The sequence below is a fragment of the Euprymna scolopes genome, chromosome 2 (genome assembly GCF_053919585.1).
Source record: "Euprymna scolopes isolate OS-2025 chromosome 2, ASM5391958v1, whole genome shotgun sequence".
NCBI lineage: Eukaryota > Metazoa > Mollusca > Cephalopoda > Sepiida > Sepiolidae > Euprymna > Euprymna scolopes.
Genome location: NC_136483.1, coordinates 60,456,759 through 60,483,428, shown reverse-complemented (window position 1 = coordinate 60,483,428; position 26,670 = coordinate 60,456,759).

Sequence of the window (26,670 nt, the reverse complement as noted above, 5' to 3'; positions counted from 1 at the left end):
ATATATATATATGTACTAGCAAATATACCCGCGTTTCGAGCGAGACTTTGCAGTACGCTCAGGTACCCTCTTCGCAGGTACACTTGCAGTGAGTGGATGTTGTAAGAGCAACTATGTCTTAAAGAGTTTATTTTTTTTTAGCTACCTCCTTACGGACTCAAATCCAACTATTAAATTTAAAGCAAATAGATTATATCAAAGTTGACACTTATATTGTTTCACATAAAAATTGAAACAATACAAAGAATCACAATGGTTAACATTTGTTTAATTAGTTGAGGGGATGGGGTTGGCGGAGGTAAATCTGATTCAAATTTACAAAGAAGTGGCCGGCTCCATGGTGGCAGCCCCTAGAATGGTGTAGAACCCCAACTTGGTTTGCACCACCGCTAAGTGGGAGAGATTATTAAGAGCCGCACTAAATATGACCTTTGCCTTTGACCTTCAAAAATGATGTGCACCATCCCTAGGTCGGAGATCATCATTATGTCAGTGTTGGCCATGATAGGCCGCGTTGTGTAGGCTGTAGAAGTGTATCCATACATAGGCTATGACATTGAGCGTTGGCTTTTACCATGAAAAATGGTGTACAACATCCCTAAGTGGGGGATTATAATCATGTCAGATTCTGTAAAATCGGTACAATGAGGTGAGCTGTTAAGAGTTGTGCACACACACACGTGGACGCTACTAATACATATATGTATATATATATATATATATATATATATATATATATATATATACTAGTGTGTCAAGGGAGTGCTTATTTAGATCAACGTACTTCTAAGGACGATGTTTCCAAGTTCAGAAACGGTATTTACAGAATTCTGGAGGACTTATTTGGAGCATAGTATATGACAGTGTTCTGCTACTTCTATGCAATTAAAATGTGTTCTTTTGAGGAAATCCCTGATTTAAAAAAGGAAGAAATCTAATAGAGCAAAATCGTGATAAGTATGATGGATGAATATACACTTTCCATCGATATTTTCGAAGGGTACTTTGCGCAACCGTTGAAAAATGCGTTCATGCATTGTTCTACAATATTACAAGAGCCCACCATGAAATGTCCCATTCAGTTTTCTTTAATTAAAGCGTCCTTTATTTTCCTTATAAGCTCATCATAGTAATCTCCTGTTACGGATCTTTGACTTTCAAGGTAACCTATCAGTATCCCATCATCTGAATGAACTTGAATTTTGGAATCGACTTTTGATGTTTGAAATTGTTGCGTTTTGAAGATCCACGTGGGAGCCACTGCTTTAACTGTCTTCTTTGGACCCGTGATCATTTAAGGAAAGTTTTATTTCCGATTTAACCATTTTGCTCTTCATTTGCTTCAAATAAGAAAAAATTAAGAGATCACTTTGAAGATTGTGTTTAGTAAAGGGCAACGCTGTTCGAAATTATGTTGCTGAGAGTTTTCTTATTCCCTAATAATCATGAAGAATTTAATTTGCCGACCCACAGGAAATGTCAATAGGCGTAAATATCTAATTCGCAATTATTTGCTATCTTTTTCATATAAATTCTAAGCAGCGTTGGTGTTTTCGCCATTTTGTTTGTGATTCCTGTCCTTTCAAAGTGAGAATCGTCCTTATCTTTCTTCTAAACCCACTTGTAGATTAGTCTTTTGGGGGCGGGGACAAAATTCCATGAACTCTTTCAAAAGCCTTAATGATCGGTGTTCCTTTCTACTTGAGTTTTACTAAAATATATTCGACCTGATCTTAAAATATGTCTCCATGATCGAAAAAGCAGTTTCTCTTTTACAAGGTCCTGACAATTGCATGAAACTGATCAAAAGTGACTAAAAACAATGGAAACATTTACTGGATTGTCCCGATATGATTTAACTTGTTTTAGTTTGATGTGTTTAGTATTAAAAAACAAATCTGCGGACGTTTTGATCTACTTTTGTATATAAACTCAGCATGTTATGTATCTCTTATTAAGTTTATTCTCTTTCACTTTACAAGTTTCCTCCTTTTTCGCCGTTACTTCCTCGACTTTTTAACGTACTTTTAGTTAAAAATAATAATGAAGAGCATCCTTTATGCCTCCTATCTCCCTCTTTTTCCCTTTCTATTTGTTTGTCAGTTTATCCCTTTCTCTAAATTGTTTTCTTTTTCTTTGTTAATGCTCGACAGTTGGATGTTGATAATTTGTTTTCCTGATTCTGAGTGATAATCGGCCACTAAAAAGCCACACTAAAACCGTTAACGTTATTAAATAAATTCCTTGAGGTTTTTGATCCACTTTCGTATATTAACACAGCAGGTTATTCATCTCTTACTAATTTGGAAGCTATGAATCATTTTCGCCGTCTCTCTCCCTCTTTCTCCCTCTCGTTTCTCTCTCTCTCTCTCTCTCACTTAACTATTTGTCTTCATCTTCCGAATTTTCTGTTTTGTGTTTTAAATGTGTGCATACTATTAGTTTAAAAATGACAATAATGAGCACTCATTTTTCACCTGTGATAAGTTATTATACTGAGTCTCAGTGATAATCGAACACTGAATACGCACATTATAAATGGACCATGTGTCATCCATTCTTCTTGTGTATATACCGATAACTCATTACTAGGGCTATGAAAACAGCATATTCTTTTCATTGTTTTTACTCTCAAATATATATCCGACACAGTTAGATAGAATTAACCAACCGGGGATCACATCACTCTAGATAAAAGCATATAAGATATCAATGGATATATACATGAGAATCAAAACAAGGAAAATAATATGCTGTTGTCATAGCCCTACTTACATGCATAAACCTGATTTACCTTTTATCTTTTAAATAAAGTAATTTTTGTATCGGATAATCTTTAATGAATAAATCCAGTCCTAACAAGACTCAAACTAAATCCATTAACATGATGAGCAAAAGACGGTATAAAATACTTTAGTTTCCATCAAGAATCATACACTCATCCTGGTAAGTTCTGTTTAAGAATAAGTTTCATTTTATTTTATATTGCTATTTTGTTTTGTTTTGTTTTTTGTCACATGTTAAACACAAAAAATGCATGCATTTTATTAAATGAATACGATTTATCTTTGTATGTAATTTCTATATTCACTTCGCCGAATATAGAAAAAGTTGGAAGTTAGCCAACAAGTGGTTCAAGTTGAGGATATATCGAACCTTGAGGTTCTTTGCGAAAAAAAAAAGTCTTTTTAAGAGAAAGAAAATAGAATAACATAAAACGCAATCATCTGTCCTAAATAAGTTCTTTCTTTGAAAAGAAATACTTGAATAACTTTTTTGAAAATGAACTGGAATAGATCGAAGTTTTCATAAAAAAAACATTCCATAATGAATTAAAAGAAACACAAATAAACAAAAACGAATTCTCTTTAAAGTGATTGATTTATTAAAAAAAATGTTTTTTTAGAAGGGCCAGCTTAAAATATTGGATAATAGCAGCTCGTCCGGTGTTGCTCGGCTGTAAAATATGCTTAATATTAGATTTTGATTTATGCACATTTCGTATTTAAAAAAACCAATGTCTATTGAATATCATATTGTACCAAAATACTGTAGCAATTTCCAAAGTTTTAAAATGAAGTATTACTTGGGTTCTAGAATAAAAAAACCAAAACATGTATCTTTCCAATATTACTCGTTACCATCTGAACTATGTTCATATGCATATCAAAACATTACAAATTAATCAACTTAAACGCAGAAATATAAATGTGTGCAAACGTAGAGGAGCCATTTAAGTCGATTTACGCTTGCTAAGTTCCAATTTTTTTTCAATTGTAACCTATTTTTACCGGCTAAAAACCAAATCGAATTTGCTCCACATGTAAGAATCTCTTATATATATATATATATATATATATATATATATATATTCGAAGGTAAACAGTTACATTTGGTCTCTACAAACAGCCTCTGTTTTAGGCAATGAGATTCCGGCAAGTGACCCTGAACAATTCGACGCTACAGAAAAAATATTTTACTCTTCTTATCGAGCACTAGTTAATAACATCGTTGTTCCTACTTTTGAACATCTAAAACCTGGATATATATATATATATATATATATATATATATATATATATATATATATATATATATATATATATCAGGTTTTAAGTATGTAAATAAAAGAACGTTTAGTAGAGACCGTTCAAAGCACAAACAAGTTCATTTTTATAATATATACAGATTCATATCACATGAATTCGCGTAAGCAAATAAATTAGTACTTCTGCAGAATAAGTCCCATATAGGCAGGAATGGTTATGTGCTTTTTTTGTTTTTTTATTGTTCGGTACGTAAGAGATCGGAAATGACCGAAGCAGTTTAAGCTTTGAAAGCCATGAAAGATGTAAAAGGGTAGACGAAATTAAGAATAGAAGTGCAAAACCAAAACGGTTTGCCTGGGGTAATGTTTGGGTTAAATTAAGCGTAAGGTTACAAATTGAATCCCGAAAAATAATGATATTGCAAAATGTCTAACAAAAACAAAATTAAGTTAATTCACTCACATATTTGAAGAGGTTAATAAGTTTGCTTTTAACACGTAGTGTTATGTAGTGAGGTACATATTGGGACAGCATATAACTTGGACTCATAATACAGAAGATGATAATGGCATTCATATACTTTACACACGCAGTTTATATTTTTAACACGTAGGAGATGCGAATTCATTATTGAAGGAGGGGAATGTGTAATACAGTTCTTTTACAACAGAGGCGGAGAATCATAACTGATGATGGAGGAGGGGACAGAAAATACTTGGAGGAGGTTATACAAAGTTAGTTTATAAGATGATAGACAAAACACATTTACCTTTTCTGTTGTAATGACGACGACGACGACGAGACAAGTTTACACATATATATGATTCTTTATTATACCAGCTCGATGATTGATGATTGCCAGGGATTCAAGCCTTTACGACTACATGGTCTCCTTTTCCTCCTCTCGCCTCCAAGAGGACATCAGCCTCCAGTCTGATCGAGTCTTTCTGAGTCTCTCCAGCTGTTTGTGACTGTGACTCTTATTCTGATTATATCTGAGAACCATCTCTCAATATATTGAGAATCCTCTTTCTTTATGCCGCTAGAGCTGTGGTCAACCAATGTGACTTTATCACGTTTCAATTTACCCGTGCTCTTTGTACATGTACCTGCACATCGCTGATAAACAAAAGAAATCCCAAATTTTATTGTATCTCTTTTAACCTATTTTGTTAATTATTTCTAAAACTCGTATTGTTCATTCTGTTAACTGACATATTTAATATCCAATTATTTCTAAAAGAATGAACAATCAACTCTATTCATAAATTACATATTTTTGTCTGACATAAATAATATTTAGTTATTTGCAAGAACAATGACACTCGTTCTGCATTCCTAGAATTTCAATATGTATTCTTTTTTAACTTTTCTTACTGAGTTCGATTCTAGCCTTTTCCTAATATCATTTTCAAACTTATCTAGTTTTGCTTTCTTACTTACTGGTGTCTGTCCATTTTAATAACACTAGGTGTTAGTGTTAAGTGATTTTCGCCTAAAGTTGAAGTAGAAATTAAAACATGTGTTTTTGTTTAGTTTACTTTAATGTCAGTACTAATATCTTGATCAGCCGTTTCAACTCAGTTACATAAATATCAATTGAAAACATTTATATCGATCTAAATACTGTTCTGGTGACGAGTTAATAGTTTTGTGGGTCTTTTTTTAGGTATCCGTATTAATAAGTTATTAGAAAATTTATTGTCTTCTTGTGTATATCTTCATGACTTTAAGACAACTGTGATAATTCCACATTGAAAGTGAGTATTTATTCAAATCAAACATGATTATAAAAGTAAAAAAAAACCTTTTTGAAAATCTTTTTTTTTTAATACTAGACATTGCTGTATTTTGAATAAACAGGTTCAGGGTCTGTTGTCTCAGCTTAATACTCTCAGTTGCAAGCAAGGTAGGCTCCCTCTATCGAGCGAGAAAACTCTTCATACTTGCCAGTATTCTATATAATTATGAAACAACCGCTCGTCCGTGCAGAGAGGATTATTTTCACGTCTGAGCTGATGCAAAAGCGATAGGCCGCTCCACCTTAGATAGTGGGCAAACCAAATCCAAACCTAATGTGTCAGACATTGTTTACCAAACCTTAGTCTATGCAGTATTGATTCGGTGTCACATCACTGCGTTTGTATTACAAGTACTTCGACAAAATTTGATCCGATGAACGTACTTCAATATAAATAAATCTAATTTTCCTGACTAGCCTCAAAATACCGAATCTTTCACTATAGAAATCTCTAGATGCAGGAAGATATTCTACTCCAATAGCTTGTTTCCTCGGGCGATAAAACTTTGAAACATCGTTTCTCCTAATTTTTTCTCAAAACATGTGTAACCTTCTAGTTACATTTTAATAGGAACCCGTCGTTGATTATTAAAGTCTTGTAAAGGAACAAAGGAAAAAATTCGACTCGGCTTTGAAATAAAATACATTTATGCATGGTATTCTCCAAACTCCGCTTGCGTCTGGGTTTTACAAGTCTCTTTGTTCGCCATGTGGTTAACAAAAATCTGCCGTATTAAACCCGTGTTCTCTCTCCTTCCGTGTCTACACGTCTGCTCAAGTCCACCCTGGTTTTTCGAATCTCTCTCGCCAGCACATACTTTGCCTCGTTGGCATCATCTACGTGGTCCAAATGATTTTTCCACATTTTTCTTTTCCTTCTCCTTCGTTCGCTGTGACGTCAATTATCTTAGCGGCTTGGGCATTTACATACGTGAATTGTCACTGCATATATCACCGTGGCTTAGTTACACATGGAGAAATTTAAATCTAATGTAAACCAATATCTTGCTATCGAACTCTCCATCCAGATAACTTTTATATGGCTTTTATCATGTACTTCATATACTGACCAGTCCTATATCTCTCTATGCGTTGCTATCATTCTACTATGCATAGAGTAATCTCGTAACGTCCAGGCTGATGCACTAATCAATAGTCTCCGTCTTTTAAACAAGGTTCAAAAAGAGGCTTACTTTACCAAGTTCCAGTCTCTGTCTGATCGCAACAATATTGCATCCCTACGTTTACTTTACAATACTTTGAATGTGCTCCGTCGAGCTTGCTGCTCTTTTCCTCCTTGATCAAAATTCATCTGACAATCCCTACAATCAGCGTAATCCCATCCATTTATCTTGGAGGTTTCCAGATGAAGAGGCACATATGCAGAAATTTAAATGTAATGTAAAAAAACATATCGTTGTTCAACTCCTCACTTACGATGTCCCCTATAAACTCGGCCCCTAATCCACAGTAGCTTTTTATGTCTCATTGGTAATGTAACTTGTGTGTGATAAAATAAAGTAGAAAAATATGTTTATTAACGTTAAATTTTGGTGTATTTTCTAAAAAAAACTTTAAACGGCGACGATTTAAAAAATGTTTTTAATCAATTCATACACGGTCAGAAAGATATCCCTGTACATGAGAATTAATTGAAGGTAGGCTAACCCTTTCTAATCATACCTGAATAACCTTTTCGAATTTAGCAATGTATTCTACGTTTTTTAAGTATATAGCTGCCGGTAAATATGCGACGTGTGATTTTGACCAACTTTCAAAATGGCCGCGCAAACATGATGGCGACAGCGTCTGCGGCGAACACATCCGGTCGAGGCTTCAAAAACTAGACATGGAAAATCAGACGACAAAATGTCGATGCGTTCAACCACCAACAAAAGCGAAACAAAAGTAAAGTAAAAAAAAAAATCGCTCTCAGATTACCCAAATAAAAATAATATAAAAAATGTAAATATTCCGATATTCCCTAAATACGTTCGTTTTAGGCCCGGAAGAAACATTTCGCCAAATTTGTCTTCAGATCGGAGCAAAAAAAGACATCTTTTTTAGATGTCTGCTCGGGGAACCATTTTCTCTATAAATTGGTGTCAAGGAGCATTTCTCTGGGGTGTTCTTTTATCAGTGACCCTCTTTTTGCATGGCGCGCGGGTCTCAAAAAGATTAAAGGTAACCCTGAGCTGGGTTATCATTTGTATTAAAAGCTGGAATGTCGAATTCACTTTGCATCTCCACACACACACACACACACACACACATATATATATACATATATTAATATATATATATATATATATATATATATATATATATATATGGCTGTGTGACAGAGTATGTGGGAGAAATGATATGTGAGTGAGTTTTTGAGGATATTTACATATATTTACTTTCACGTGATTTGACGGACAGGCGGATATAAGAGTAAAAATATGTGATATTTACATATAAGATTATTTAATCATAATAGATATAAAGCTAAATAAGTGTATATATATATATATACATATATATGTATATGCATGTATATATATATGCATATATATGTATATATATATAAAGTATTATCTGATTAAACTTTAATTTTTTATCATCAATAATTTAAGAATAACATTACCTATGGTATATTGACTAAATTCTCGCCCCTTTACTTGAAATACTAAATAAGTAAAATTTTAGAATTATCATTATGATAAAATAAGAGGATATTGACACGAACGCATTTCCTCGTGACATACGTCTTTAACGTGGTTTTATTTTCTGAAAATTTCTCCAAATGACCTGTAGGAAAGATTTTTAATTTTCTCTTACTTTTATACTTTTTAAAGGACTCTATTTACTTTTCTATCTTTGGTCTTTTAAATTAAAAAAAAAACTTAATAGTTTTATATGGATTTATATGTGTCTCTTGTAAATTGTTTTGTTAATTAATACAATTCAACGAGACAGGTGTAAGACGTTTCATACAATTAATAAAACTATATTAATGATATAAAAATATAGTTGTGGTATTGGAATCCGTTTATAAACGATATATATGTATGTGTGTATATATATATGTATATACGTGCTCATTATATTTAACGCATATTTATACATTTAGTACGCCATCTGATGAAAGTATATCTATATATATTAAATAACAGTATCAATACATACACACATCAACATATATATTTATAATTTATCTTCATACCTACAGACACTATGATTTCATGCTTACGCAATTAACCGTGTTGCGGTGATAATTTCAGCCGATCATGGGGTTCTAAACCCAATTACGAAGCTCATTTTGTTCTGTTTGCAAAGCTGTTACCTCAGTCAACCAAACAATTTCCACGAGGGGAAATCGTGAACATTGCATAAACACTAGTTGACTCCATTTTAGTTTTTATTCCGCAGACAGTGCGCACCCTTTATATATATATATATATATATATATATATATATATATATATATATATATATATATATATATATATATGTTGCAATATTTTGGTGTTTTTAATGGAATATGATCCCACACAGTCGGACGATTCTATTTATAAACGATGTTGCTAAGAACTGACGTATAAAATTAATTCACGTTCTGCTACCAACCAATCAGAAACCAGAATTGCTTCATAAATATTAAACCTTTTCTAGGGCAATTTCACATGTTCGGGTCCGTCTCGACACGGTAAGAATATTTTGTTCTGTGGAACTGTCTACTACAAACAAGTCACCTCCCAGGACTTGTGTGTAACAGCGAACCATCTGAAACTGTTCTGAAACTCAAAATGGCTTACACTTCTAGAATATATATATATATATATATATATATATATATATATATATATATATATATAAACACACGTATATATAAACATATATGTATGTGGATATATATATATACATATATATATATACTATCATTATCATATATGTATATACTATCATTATCATTTTATTATTATCATATTATCATTATTATATTTTATTATATATATATATTACCAGTATGATATTATTCATATATATATATATATATATATATATATATATATATATATTATCATTATCATATTATATATATATATATATATATATATATATATAATGATATAATATATATAAAGTATCATTATTGATCGAACAATAAGAAACTCATCGATTCAATGTTAAATCCAAATGCTCATGATGTTATTATTTGGTTCTTAACTTGGTATCAACACTTCTTTAATCCTATTTATCCTTATTAAGATATTATCTAATATATAAAGTATTAGCATTCCTGTGTGTATGTGTGTATGTGTTGACAACTCTGTTACAGCCCAAATCACTGGACCGATCATGACCAAACTTGGCATGATGATGGCCAAACCTATAGGGATGGTGCACATTATTCTTTAAGGTTAAAATCAAAGGTCAAGGTCATAGCTTATGTACATATACTCTGCTGCAATTCATGCCACTTGACCGATCATAACTAATATCGTCATGCTGATAGTTCCCTTCCCGACCTAGGGACAGAGCACACCATTTTATAAGTTTGTTAAAGATAAAGGTCATACCATATCTATATATGCTTTCCTACAGCCCACTGAACCTATCATGAGCAAACTTGGCATGATGATGGTCTGTTATGTTAGGATGGTGCAGACTATTTTTCAAGGTTAATTAAAAGATCAAAGTCAGAACATATGTATGTATACACTTCTCCAGCTGGTGCCACTGAATCTATCATAACCAAACTTTATATGATTAGGGTCTCCGATCTAGGGACAGTGCACAATATTTTTCAAGGTCAAGGTAAAAATCAAATGTTTAGGTCGGGACTTTGCTGTACGCTAGTATCCGAGCGTACTGAAAAGCGTGCGTATCTTTGCTAGTATATAATGAAATTGATATTGTATCTGAAAGAATCATACATAATTCAAGTTGTATATTGGATTTTTTTTACATATTTATACCATCTTTTATTAATTTACTTTACAGCCTCTTTACTATATATATATATGTATATATATATATATATACATACATATATATACACACACATGTATATATATACACATATATATATGCATACATACATATATACATACATGTATATATATAGATACATGTATATATACACATAAATATATACATATATATATACACATATACATATATATACATACACATATATATACACATATACATATATATATATACATATACATATATATAAATATATATATGCATATATTACCCATTTACCATTAATATATACATATATATGTATGTATATATTTATATATATACATATGTATGGAGCTATATATATATATATATATATATATATATATATATATATGCCACCATACATATGCATATATAAATATATACATATATATCTATAATTATTTTATGTTTATATACTTACATATATATATACACACATATACATATATATATATTATTAAATAGATATGTATATTTATGCATACACATATGTATATATATATGTACACCCGTATATGAAAATATGCACCCCCCCTTTTTGGGTAAAGCACTGTCGTAAATAATCTCACCCTCTACTTAATTCGCTGAAAAATGCGAAGCTCGTTGTTTGTTCACAAACAAGCGATTTGAGCACTGTAAAAGTGGTTGCGGATGTCTGTTTAAAATAGACGGGTTATTTGCGGGCGTCGCTTCCGTGGTCGAGTGGGAGAACTGCCGACTGTCAACACGACGCTTCTAGGTTTAATCCTTGGCTTGGGAGAGATGCTAGTCTAGCGGCACTGATGAGTTGTGAGACAACGAAACAGCATTGTATATCGATGACTGCAAATATATTTTAAGCCCCCCTCTTTGGATAGAGTACTGTCGTAAATAATCTCACCCGCTACTTAATTGGCTGAAAATGCTCCTTGTTTGTTTGTTTACAAACAGGCGGTTTGAGCAATGTAAAAGTGGTTGCGAATGTCTATTTATAATAGACATTCCGACGGGTTATTTGCGGGCGTCGCTTCCGTGGTCGAGTGGGAGAACTGCCGACTGTCAACACGACGGTTCTAGGTTCAATTTTTGACTTGGGAGAGATGCTAGTCTAGCGGCACTGATGAGTTATGATACAATGAAACAGTATGTCGATGACTACAAATATATATATATATATAATGAACTTGTGAAATTTTAACATTAGACATCAAATAATTCATTACGAAGACAATTACATACAAGAAAATCTAAATATATCAAATGCGTATTAAATTTGATGCATAGTAATTACTTATCAATTACACAGGGATCCTTGGATTTCAGTTTCTTCCTTAGACTCTTAAACTTATCACCTTTAAATTCAGAAATATTCTATGACGTAATAATATAATTCATGTATTTCTAAAATTAGAATGAAGATTCAAGATATAAGGCTTGTTTCTCCATATATCTGGAGATACGTTTTAGTGTGTAGGCGTAAAATAGATTAAAAACTATTCTGTTCGATAAATAAAACTATAAACAATTTTTTCGGTTTATTTTCTAAATATATACATCTATAGTATTAAACATTCACAAAAGGCTTCGCCGATGATCGATACAGCATCATCCTATTCTATAAATATGTCGGTTTTGATATTTATTTAATTAATAAAGCCATATTTCATTCCCTTTTTATTCTAATCATTAGGAAGTGTGATTAAGGCTATGTTGTTGGGAGCAATAATGTATACAACATTATGTGCACAGTATTTATTTTCTTTCGTTATATATATATATATATATATATATATATATATATATATATATAGCCAGTTGTGAATATATATATGGCAATTAAGCTACACAGAATATTTCGCGTATATATATATATATATATATATATATATATATATATATATATATATAGTAACTAGCATGGGTACCCGGCGTTGTCTGGATTGACATGAAGTTCCGTTTGAAACACGAGTGCTATACTAATCATTTTCAGTATGGGTAACGGGATACCGCCACAACATTTTCAAAAATAAAAGAACGGATAAAATCATGTAAATGTAATCGCCTCCAAAAAGAAGTATCTGATACCCTCTCCACGGCAGAAGGGATCACTGTTCTAAGAAAACTCACGGTTTTGTGAACCTAAAGAAATAACGTTTATAAACATTAATGCGTCCATTTATTTTTATTTTGGTAAATGCATAGTTTAGCGGCGTAAATTATTTGCCAGACAAAAAATATTAAAACTATTTATATTTATATAAAACACATTGTTAGACCCAAAGGCTTAATTAAAACCAGAAAAAAGTGTTCATTTTTATTATTTTTTTTATCATTTATATTTATTATTCGAGGCCGCTATGTTGCTTTTAAAATTTGGCCTTTCTAAGGCTTGACAGATTGGCTTTTTTTAAGCTCTTTGATGAACTATGTAATGAAAGAGCGTAAAAAGGCCAAATTTGGCCTTAAAAGCCAATCTGCCAAACTTGAAAAATTGGCACGTCGGAGTCATCGAAATTTTACATGTTTGTCAACTGTTTCACAAACACGCATGCAAGAATATTTTACATGACAGTTTACTTGTGTTAAGAATAAGTAGATTTGGAAACACTTTTTTAAAGAACGTATCAAGCTGGCCTCATGGACTTACTATCTTTAGGTTTTGGTTTCGATCTCAGCTCGAGTATTTTTTAGTCACAGGAACTGTTTAGAAAAAAAAACATAATATTCTTATGCACATGTCTCAGTTTTTCTTTCGATTTCTTTTCATGTATACTTCGTTTTTTAAAGGAATTTAACGTTACATTTAATATCTACGGTATTTATCTTTATAATAAAAAATCTGCTTCAATTTAAATTCTAATATTTATGTCTATTTGACGACGCTGGGTGACTTGCTAGTATATTATATTTTAATATTTATATCTAAATAATACTACAGATTACTTATATAGACATACTATTTTTTCTTCGAATTTACAGCCAAGCGATCTGTTTTATTATCTGCATTTAAATCTGTATAATACAATTGCATCACCGCTGATTTAGCGTGAAACAGTAGTACATAGTTGACAGGGAAGATGAACATGGGAGAAGCAGAGTGCTCAAGACGAATACATACGAATATTGGTCAAGATTCCTTTTACTATCGAGTCAAACAGCACCGCCAGAATAAAGGTTAATTAGCTTGAAACGATTGTTAGGTGAAAGATGAGGAAAGCATTAATCAATGGTATCAAGTGATTATTATTTATGGTACAGTTTTTGACAAAAAATGTGTTCGCATTAGATTTGAAGACAACCAAATTGTAATCAGAGGGGAAGCAGTCGCTTTTACAAACAGGAAGCCTTTGCAATAAAGCTTTGTCCATTCCGCCTGACGCTAGGAACATTGAAGAGTAAAAAAAAAATTTTCTATGTGGTAGCAAAACATGTTCAAGCTGCGAATGTTTTACAAGTGGCAACCGAATATTAGAACTTAGTCAAACACCTTTCTGGGGAAACGGCCGAGTAGATAAATACTAGCAGCATATCTTTCATGGGAAAATGGTAGGAAACAGAATGAGATCATTTTCTCATTAGATTCGAATTCGATTTTATCCCCTCCTAAGGCAGAACAGTGTGCTCTATGCAGTTCCGGCCTAGATGTGGCAACAATATTCCAATTTTAGACGTATCTCACTCATATAAGTAAAAGCTCGCATCTGTTGCTAGGCACCTTCTTAAGCGGTAAATTGATCAAACCGTTTTATATCTTTCCATGTCTTTTATATCTATGCGTGCTAATTACATTTATTCTAATTTTTGTTTACATTTTATTTATTTCTTAGCAAGGTGACCCGACGTTGGTCAGAACTGAATGATGATCAACGAAGATTTCACCCTCTTCTTTTTATTTTCTTCGAAATCGGTGAAATCGCCAATTTCTCAACCAAATCGATTGATTTCCTGCTCTAGTTAGGGACCTATCGTGGTACACCTGGAGAAAGCTATCCTGCCTCTCTCTCACAGTGACTTACATCATAATACATTGTAGTCTACATTGCGCTGTAGAGAAGCTACTGTTGATTTTATAAAATTATGTCATATATATTGGCTTGAATTAAATTTTAAAATGCAAAAGTCAGGTATAATACTCCAATTGTGCTCTGATTAAAGATATTCATTTCCAACGCGCCCATGTCATATCAAATAACCTAATGTTGATTTTATATGCTGAGCCTTTCTGCTTGTGTGGTTATAACACTTCTTAAATGCACTTGAGATGTTAGGCTGTATAAGGTGTTAATTTTGGTCAAAATCGTCTGTTTCTTTATTGATCAGATTATTTCGATTCTCCCTTATTGACATTTTTTGGAGCATTCCGACACAAACCTATCTAAGATCACTGTCAGGTACATAATGTACTTTCGTATGAAATTTCATAAAAAATCATCCCAACTGCTTTCGAGTGCATAGGGAACGAACTCACAAACAAAGTTCATTTTATATACTAGTAGAGATAGAGACAAAGATTAATTACTTTGTTCTTACTCCAAACAAGGCATATTGCCAGTTAAACATTTATTTGGGATTATGTCTTACAGGTGATTGTGAGGAGTTGAGAAGCAAGATGCCTGTTCACATCCCATTTTCGTAGATTAGTACAGCCAGGAACAGGGAGAAAGTTCCAAAATCTAACGGTTTGAGGAAATAGACTTTCAGAGTAGAAGGCTCTCCAGCATCGGGAGACCTTGACAGTGAAGAGACAGGATTGTGCTACTGGTTGGATTAGTCGGGAATAGTATATACATCCAGGAAGAGGCACAAGTGTTTTGTTCATCAGAATACATTCCATTAAAGTACTTATAAAACAAGTACTTAGGTGCGACATTATAGCGACGGGACAGTGGTTTGAGCTTTGCCAATAGTGCAGGACGTATTAGATTGGAGACTTTTTTTAGACCCTGTCTAAGAGTAAAAGAGTCGTGGTAGATGTACCAGACCAGATGTGGCAACAATACCCCATGCATTCAAAAGTTCCATTAGAGTAATCGTTTGTCACGGTGTACGCAGGATTCTTTTGTTATTTTTTAGTTCCTATTGTACTTTGTTCTCTCCAGAAAATATCAATTATAAATATCTGGATACAAAAGGATTGTTGAACAGCTTTAGGGAGAAGCGAGCGGGAAATGAAAGCTGGATCAAGAACTCTTGTTTTATTGAGCAGAAAAAAGAACACATCTTTATTGAAAGGTACAGTGTTAATAATCCCAACTTGCTCACTCGTAAATCATAGATTACAAGCAACAACGCCATATTAAATATGGCGACTGTTATGTGTTTTCAGGGTCTGCAGCGGTACATGTTTGATATTTCTTATCTCATTCCAATGATTTTTCGAGTGAATTTATATTTTTTATACTTATGTTGTTAGGTTCTAATATTTTATTTTTATTTTTTTTCTTCTCTTTTTACATATTTCTATTGAAGTGACGAATTGGATTTTATTAATGTTCATCCATCGCCTAACAAAATAATACTTATTATTTTTGTATTAAAAAAAGTAAACTTTGTGTTGGTCTTGGCTACAGTTGAACGGTCCAAGATGAAGTTCGCAAAAAACATCCCCAGCAAAAAAAAAAAAAAAAAAAAAAAAAAGAAACGCGGGCCTCAAAACGAGGCTGGCGCTTTTCCAATATGTCTGCCACATTAGAGGGAGAGTATCGGTTACACTAATGACAGCTATCAAAACCGTGAGAGGAAAAAGAAGGGAAAACGTCCGGCTAAGTTGCAAAGACCGCACTCAACAGTGTATGAATATTAGTATGGAAGAGAGGTCACCGTGATAAACAATGAAATCAAATAGCCGTAAAATAAATACATTTTCTCTGTGGTTTCGGTGTGGATTAATATTAGAGAAGACAGAATTGGGTGGAAACAAAATGGTTTCCGACACATATAATCAGATACACTCATCGATGCGGATTATAAACGTCCATATATATATATATATATATATATATATATATATATATATATATATATATATATGTGTGTGTGTGTATGTATGTATGTATGTATATGTGTAGGGGAATGTGAGTGTGGGTTTGCGTATGTGTATGTATATGTGTGTAGGGGTATGTGTGAATGTATATATGTGTGTGTATGTATGTATGTATGTATATGTGTAGAGGAATGTGAGCGTGGGTTTGTGTATGTGTATGTATATGTGTGTAGGGGTATGTGTGAATGTATATATGTGTGTGTATGAATGTATATATGTATGTATGTATGTATGTGTATATATATATGTGTGTGTTTATATATGTGTGTATGTTTACATGTGTGTATATGTATGTATGCATATATATAGTTATATATGTATATATGAGTGTGTGTGTGTGTGTGTTTAATCTGTTAATTTTATTTCCGATCCTTTCCACTTTCTGAATAACAGTTTTCACTTCTTGCATGAACTGGCTGATGTAATCATTATATTTATTATAAGTCCGTGTACTTTGCAATCCTTCTGAATTCATCATCAGGGATAGATTAAACTAACCGTTACTAATGAAGGAAAAAAATGTAAAATAAAATAAAATAAAATAATTAACCTATAAAAAAATTAAAATAATTAATCAATGGAAATAACACTTATATAAATTGTTCAAAATCTGTTAGATTAATCTATTCGACAGTACGTGGACATGATAAATAGAGTGAAAGGTCTGGAAATAGAATTAATAGACAAAAAAACGTCTATATTATTTAATAAAAATTCTTAAGAGAAAAAAATGCTGCATACACACACACACACACACGCTCTCTCTCTCTCTCATATATATATATATATATATATATATATATAGTTGCTTCTTGTCGTATAGGCGATCGGGTTTCAATCCTGGCTTGAGGGAGTTGCCTGTCTAGCCGCACTAATGAGCTGTGAAACAGCGAAACAGTACTGTATGTGGATGTATATATATATACATATATATATACATCTACATATATATATGTATATATATATATATATTCGATTATAAAACAATACATATAGTATATATAACAATTTTCCAAATTGGCACAATTAATGAAGCTCAATAAAATCGCTTTACGTTTTCATATATATTAGTAGTGAACAGTCCAAACTAAATATATGTTTATTTTCACTTTCATAATATTTTATTGTGTCTTACACGCGTTTCGTTGAATTATGGACAAACGCCAAACAACTCATCATAGACAGTTTATATGTTCCTCGAAATTTCGAAGTTTCAGATTGTTTTTTTTTTTTATGAAAGAGAATACAAGTTAGTTAAAATAAATAGAAATACTAAAATTTATAAGATTCATATGAAAAACACATTTAAAATATATTAAGACCTGTCTAGAAAAAAATCCTGTTGTATTTTGTTAGTTTTGGAGAAACATTAAGTGTCTCTGGTGAGTTGTTTGGCGTTTTACCACGATTCAATGAAACAGGTGTAAGACAATAAAATAAAAAAAATAAATATATATTTTGATTTGGAATGTTCATTACTGATATGTGTCTTACCAGATATTGTGCGAAAAATAGACTGCTCTTTTTACTAAACAACTAATAAATAAATAGATGCACATAATATATCATATAACACAGACGTGCTTGCGTATTCTGCTCGGTTTATCTTTTCTAAGACGACTATTACTTGCTATTTTAACTAGGAGAAATGTGTAATATGTGTTCTGATAGTGCAGTTCCTCTACAATGTCATGGATTCGTAAGTGAGAGTTCTTTCTGGAACGAGGCACTGTTTTTATTGGACAAATTCAGAGTGTCCTTTTAAGGAGAACTGGAATTTCTTCATATTATAAATTTTTGGCAAACTCTTCCCTCGTAAGGAGACACGTCAATAGGGGTTTCTTGTATAGTTTACGATCCGTGCTATTTTCCGATATGATTTGCAAGTTACATTTAATTTTTTTGTGTGGTGCCTTTATTTTTGTTAAAATCTTAGATGAAACTACAGTAGTTCAGTAGCCTCCTCACAATATTAAGAACAGCTTTCTGAATAATAACGTTATTTTTCAGCATGTACTGTAAACTGCACAGGTAACCATAAGGAACTATATATACTGCTGAAATTTAAACATTTATTTTTAAATGTTTCTTTAACGAGTAATCTAATCATTATATGATGATCTATGCATGCGAGCTAAATTGACCGACTTAACTAAAACTGCTCAATGATAAGAAACGAGTTTCTTAAAGGGACTGACATTTTTGTTAATAAAAATAATTAAATACCTACAGACACTAGTATTTCATCCTTTCGGGAATCATCAGTACAGAGTGTCGGGATTAACACCAGTCGACTTCAACGAAGCCATTTCTGGCTCCATTAGCAAGGATCAAATCCATTCGGCCGCTGTTAACCGCGAAAAATACTGTTGAAATTCAAACATTTATTTTTAAAATGTTATATATATATATATATATATATATATAGCCAAATGGATTAATCCTAATCTTATAAATACAAGACTGGTAAATTAAATCTATATCCATTTTGAATTTGGAAACAGATGAATCTCACAGGTAAGAAATTCATTTTTATAACATGAATAGGTTAGATAATGTAATTAAGAATAGGAAACTAGATCTAATATTTGTAACATGTTTTTTTCCTAAGATTAAGGGAGGTGGTGTTTGATCAATACAGCTGGGGAGCCATGAGTTAATATACTGTTTTGTTTTTAAATCCCCGAAACACTGTTTCATAGTGTTGTGGTGGCACACATTCATTTGCATATGTGGATAGTAATTACACATAAATAGGAAGACTCAGTTAGTCTGAGTGTGTGTTCACCAGAAGCCACCGAAGGCCGCCGAGAGCAGATATGTTTCTCCAACAAAGACTCTCTTATTTGACACCATTATGTAAATACCCTGTAAATGTACCTTTTCCTAATACACTTCTTATTTAATCTACCTTTGTTTGTTGAGTCGTCATTTGTATTGCTTTCTACGTTACTTGTTTCAACCTGCAAACTTAACACATAGTAAACAACTGATGATCCCTTAAAAATAAATTATTATTGGTACTATAATGAATTCGAGAAAGCAAGTTTATGCAGTGATTGCAGATGATTGAATGACTTACTGACTAAATGGTTTTCTAACGAATGAATTTTTTTGTTGTTTTTGTATAGTTTTAAAGGTTAAAAACTTCCAAGACTATATATATGTATACATATATATACACACACATATATATATACATATATATCTATAATATAAAGCTGTGTGTGTGTTTGTGTGTGTGTGTGGGTGTGTGCGTGTGTGGTCACGAATTGGCTCCTATATGGTGGACTATTTTAAAAAAACTGATTACATATAATGATAGAAGATGTATCGAGACACAGGAATGGGTATGTTTCATCCTGCAGAACGGTGGTTCATTAAAACTGTGGGGGCTACGTTCGCGCCTGGTCCACAAAGTATGAAAAAAAAATTAATTACAAAAACGTTCACAAGTGTTTTTGATATATATGTACATAAGAATACATTGATAAGTATGTTTTAACTTAAATATGAATGGTATAATAAAATTGTGGGGTCTGCGTTTGCGCCTGGCATCCATAGAATGGAAATAGGCACAAACTTTAATAAAGATTTTTCATGTCTATCTGCGTAAGTATGCTTTGATAATTATGTTTCAGTTTGAAGAAATATGGTATAATAAAATTATGGGGTGTTCGTTCGCGCCTGACCTCCATAGAATGGAAATATGTCACAAAGTTTAACAAGATTTTTTAATATAAATCCATAGAATGTTGTGATAATGTTTTAGTGTGAACAGGTATGGTATAATAAATTATGGGGTTTATCTATTTTATTTTTACTTTCATCATATTTTGCTTTGGTTTTGATACCCCCGAATTCGAAGCTATCTCTTTACAACACTTCCTTTTCATAACCTATCATACTTTAATAAACCAGAGTCCATTTTCAGTAGGCTGTTTGTGGGCCCACTCAACGACGGGTACTTTTGCTAGTATATATATAGGAGTCGGGTCAGATATGTTTATATATCTATCTATAGACATGTCCTCGACACCAAAACTTGATAACAACTGACATATGAAACTCGATTTTTGTAATAAATCTTCCGCGTAGAGAAAGGTTCGTCTCAAAGGTTGACTTTTACAAGACCGTTTATTATCACTTTCATATGGGATTGATATTTACTCTGGAATTAAAAACATTAAACCGCAAATGTAGCGTACGTTGGTTTAGCCATTTAGTGACGACTCAGCATTTTCATCGTTACGTGGCGTTACATCACGGAATACAAGGCATATATAGGCATAAACATCGGAAAAGGGGAGGATGAAAAATAAACGAAATCTAAAAACGACGCGTGGTGATCGAAAAGTTAGGTTCAACAGGCACACGCGTCTCTTCATTCTTACAACTTGAAAGCGAGCTAGCTGATCACGAGACTGTCTTATACCGTGTATGGAGGAACAGCTGTGTCTGGTGACGTGCATTGAAAGTCAGCTATGTTTGGTGCCGTGCATTGAAAGTCGGCCGACATAGCAGTTAATTAGAACAACAACGTTGCACAAACTGTTGCCAGTAATTATATGAGAAAAGTAGAGAAAAATTGTTTCAACAAAATTACGTTTTGGGAATAGATTTGGAGTAAACACATAAAAAAATAGCATGGACTTTGATTGCATACACCATTTGTTCCACGTAATAATAAAGTGTAACTACATTTTTAAATGACACGTATCCAATTTATATCAAAACACACAATAAAATGGATTTTTTTTTAGAAGTATGTAAAGAAAATCTGAAAAGGAACGTATTATAATATAAGAAATACCACTGCCTTACCGCGAACAAAAATCGCATGAACAAACGTTTTAATTTTTAAATAGCCGCTTTCAAATATCCAGATGTTTATGAAAAACTACACGTGGCTTTATGTAATTTATAGTATACAAGCAGGGAGACCAAACATTGCCGAGATTGAATGAAGATTAATGAATATTCCGCACTTTCAATACTTTTATTGTCATCGAAATCGATGAACTCTACTATTTTCAATCACATTATATGCTCTAGTCAGGGATTCACGCGGTTTAGTAGGTGAGAGCTTTGTATGCCCCTCCGCAATTATTTATCCACAATGCATTGTAATTTACATTGTATTTTAGAGAATCTACTGTTGATTTTATAAAATTATTTTTATTTATATAATCGTTCGAATTTAAGTTTGAAATGCATAAGGTGAAGTATCATGGTTCGTATGTGCTCTAAAAAGAAACATTCAAACCCGCATTTGGAAAGAAGCTCTATCTTTAGAATATTGAGTCCTTTCTCTTTGACGTTCGATTTTGATTTTAAAAAGTTGCCTAGGGGCGCTATTCACTATCATTTTTGTTTTAATTTTTTTTTTTTTTAAATATGCTGCTCTTTGTTTCATTTATTTATTTTTTACTTAATTTTATTATTTTTAATAAGGTTTTAATAATTAGATTTCATTGATTTCGTTTTCAAATTAGTAATTGAACACAGTTGTTATAAAATATAACTAATTTTGTTCTTATAATATTTGGATCCCAATTCATAAGTTTATAGGATTAAATAGCTCCCACATTCTTAAATCTTTAAAGATATGAGAACTTGCTAATGATTTTAAAACTTAAACTGGTTTTCTATTCGGCAGGTTAAAAGCCTCCAAATCCTTTTCAAATATGTAAGGGTCACAAAATAATTTAAAAAAAAAATGTGGAAATCGCCCTAGACAAGGCACAATACCACTTAATGTAAGGAGCTAAAAAATAAATAATCATTGAATACCCGCCACAGATAAGTGTTAGATGGGTCTACTTTTACGCAGAAAACATCAGTTATACCTCCTTTGCCAGAAACACCGCCCACGGTCTATGATGACTAAAGAACAAAATAAGGCAGCCGAAAGTAAGGTATTTCTACTCTTTTCTACGCCTTCGAAAAACGGACTGGAGATATAAAGATTAATAATAAAAAAAATAGATTGATTTGCATACGACTAAAAACAAATGCTTTCTGGTAGATTTTATTTTGTGAATACATATTTTTTAAACATGATTTGAAAAAAGATTTTACGCTATTGACTTTTTTGTGGGTGGATAATAAATATTCGATTATTATCAATACAGTATATACTATATAATATATAGTGTACTAGAAAAATTAGTACAAAGAAAATGTTGTCGGCATTTTCCGACTCTTAGCCAGTGTGTAGTTCTGCATTAGCTGCGATAATTCCCCTGCGAGAGTATTGCATTCGAAGATTTTATAATGATTAGAAGCCTCTATTACGAGTGGATCCATCAGTCGCTATAACATTGATATAGACCTAATTCCTTGTTGATTATTCTATTTTACTAATATGTATTAGTGGCCGCCTGGTATGATACAGTTATAAAATACCCTTTAATATAATATGTTAATTTATGCAGATGTTATTTATTATTATAGAGCAGTACTCTATTGGACATTATATTTTACCTAATATATAGTTGTAATTTCAAAAGTTAAATAAATATAGATGATTTGGGTGTCTTAAACATTTAGCGCTCAATCTTTCATCCCGGAGATAAATTTGTTTAAAGTAGCTGAGTGTTTTTTTCTACTAAACCGAATAATATGATATAGTAAGTCACCTTATTAAATAGTTGTTCGCAGTTGTAGCTCTCAATATGCTTAAGTTTCAGGCTTTCCGACTGTCTTTCAATGTCTTTCCCAACTGCTATCGTCGTCCGTATTTATGCTTTACACTAGTCAGCTATATTTCCGTGGGGAGGAATGCGGATGTATTCGTTTTCATTACATCAATTAAATAAAAACAACGTGACGCTTTTTTTTTAATTAAAATAATTGATTAATAGTATAAAATAAAATACGCATCAAATGCGCTTGAAAGCAAATCACAACGTAATATTAGAAAAATAAACAAATATTTTACTTGTTTGAAATTTATAACAAATATATTTCGGAGGTATACTCCATCCTCAGTGTGTTGTTTTTTTCTTCTTCCTTGCCATTTTGTAAAGTTGGAGAAAGAAAATGGCAAGGAAGAAGAAGGAGGAAAAAGGAAAGAAAACAACACATTGAGGATGGAGTATACGTCTGAAATATATTTACGTTATAAATTTCAAACAAGTAAAATATTTGTTTATTTTTCTATTATTACCTTGTCATTTGGTTTCAAGTGCATTTGATGCGTATTTTATTTTCTTCAAATTAAATCAACGTTTCTATATGGAACTCACACCCTTGACGTGATTAATAGGACATAAAAAGAACGTAATAATTCAATATGTAATTATTAAAGTTACGTTGACGCGTGAAATACGTACACACGTAAAGTTGCCTCATGCATATAGGATTATTGAGATATATCAGATCGTGCGTGTGTCAAACCTCTTGTTGTTTAGACGAAGCAATATACATCTAATTCTTATTTTCATTAAAAGCAGCTTGTATATATTCGGGCAATGGCAGGCAAGCTTTGATCAAAGATCTGTAAAACCGGGAACGAACGGAACAGCTTCCTTTTATGTTTCCTTTCCCATCTGGGCCGGCAAAAAGCAGACACGCTCTCGCACAATACAATACAAGCATTGCCTCACACTTCACCGTCGGTTTTCTGTTTTGTATTTGCTCAGCAGAACTCGACGCGTTTACCCATCCCCTCCTTCACCACCAGCCATATCAGGCACAATGGGTGGTCTGTCCTAGTCGAACAGGAACCATCGTACTTGTTTTCTATGGAAGATAAAATTCAGTTCGCCGCTGTTTAACAGAATCCTCCCATGCCCCCATCTATATCGCCCAGCGTTTAGGTAAGAAAAATAAGAATTAGAATGGCAATACAAAAGATTTTCGAAGAAGGCGAGAACTTTTATCGAGGTGAAATGAAATATCCTTCAAGGTTAAGCTTTTTAATTCTGTCCCACTGCAAAATCTTAGACACCAGGGTTGGAAAGTGGGATTGAGAAGTAAGTACCCAACAAGGAGGGGCACTCTGACCTGCAAAAATGCTTGGGCAGCCCAGTCGAAATGAATGTTTCTGTTTAGAGCACAATTGAACCAGGATAATTAATTTGACAACTTTAATTCAAGCTAATTTATGAAAATAATTTTTTAAAAGCAACAGTACATTCACTACAATGCAATGTAAACTAGAATGTATTCTGGACTGTTTTACTGCGCAAAGTTATGTGAAGCTTCCTTCTGGTATATTGCGAATGGTCTTCGACTAGATCAGGCAATTAATCGATTTAATTGAAAATAAAGGTATTGAAAGTGTGGAATATTCGTTGATCCTTATTCAAATCAGGGCAAAGTCGGATTCCCCCTCTACTCCTATATATAAAAAGTAGTATATATATATATATATATATATATATATATATATATATATATATATATATATATATATATACACTTGTGCCCGATATTATTCATACCCCTCGGATCTTTGAGATTTCTATAAGAATATTGCTCAAACCAGAAAGTAGACAATATTAAAGGGATTTCAAACAATAAATCAAGCATAAGCATTTAATTTAAACTCAACAAATAAATAAATTATGCAAGTTTGAAACATTATACAAAGAAAAACAATAATGGCACTAGTTCAAAATTATTCATACCTCTCTTACTAATAGTCAATAGCATGCCCTTTATTCTTAATAACTGCCTGTAACCGTTTTGGATATTTATCAACAAGGTTTTATAAGCATCAACACTGATTTCTGACCATTCTTCAATGCAGTAGTTCTCCAAATCCCTCAAATTTCTAGGTTTCCGCTTTTTAACCTCAGTTTTCAATATGTGCCAGAGGGTTTCGATAGGGTGCAGGTCGGGACTCTGGCTAGGCCATTCCAAAACATTAATTTGATTATCCTCAAACCATTTCTTGACTATTTTGGCAGTATGTTTTGGATCATTATCCTGTTGAAGGACAAGGACCCAGTTTGGTCCTTAATGGAGTTTCTCCGCATCCTGTCTAATATTTTTCTGGAGTATCTCCAAATATTGCTCCTTCTACATGGTTCCATCTATCTTGATCAAACTACCTGGACCACTAGCCGAAAAGGAGCCCCAAAACATTAGGCTACCACCACCATGTTTCGCCGTGAGTATGGTGTTCTTTGGGTTGTAGGCTTCTCCTTTCTTCCTCCCAACGTAAGAAGCATCCATATGGCCAAACAATTCAATTTTTGTTTCGTCAGTACACAAAATACTTGAGAAAACGGACTCTGGAGAATTCACATGGGTCCTAGCAAACTTTAGACGTGCTGCAAGGTGTTTTCCGGTGTGCAATGGAGTCCTTCGTGGTCTTCTTCCTTTCAGACCATTTTCATGCAGAGTCCTTTGCAATGTTTGCCTTGATATTTTTATGCCAGAAGACTCCAGATTTTCTAAAATGTCCTTAGTAGTGGTGGTTGGATTTGCATTAACACTTCTTACAATATTCCTGGTGGCTCTAGCAGACAGTTTCCCTTTCCTTCCTCTACCAATCAAGTTGTTTGTTGTGTGGTGGCTCTGGAATTTTTTGATGATGCTCTGTACTGTTGCTGTAGGGACCTCGAATTTCTTGGAAATTGACTTTTAACCTAAACCATCCTTATGTGAATTCGCAATTTTATTCCTAAGATCATTACTAAGCTCTTTTTTCTTCCCCATTCTAATAATTTTTATTCTTTTATTGGTTTTCAGTTGATATCATTTTAATTTCTGAAAAATGCAAAAAACGAAATGAAATTAATCAAAGGTTGTATAAAAGCATTCAAAATAAGAATCAAACAAGA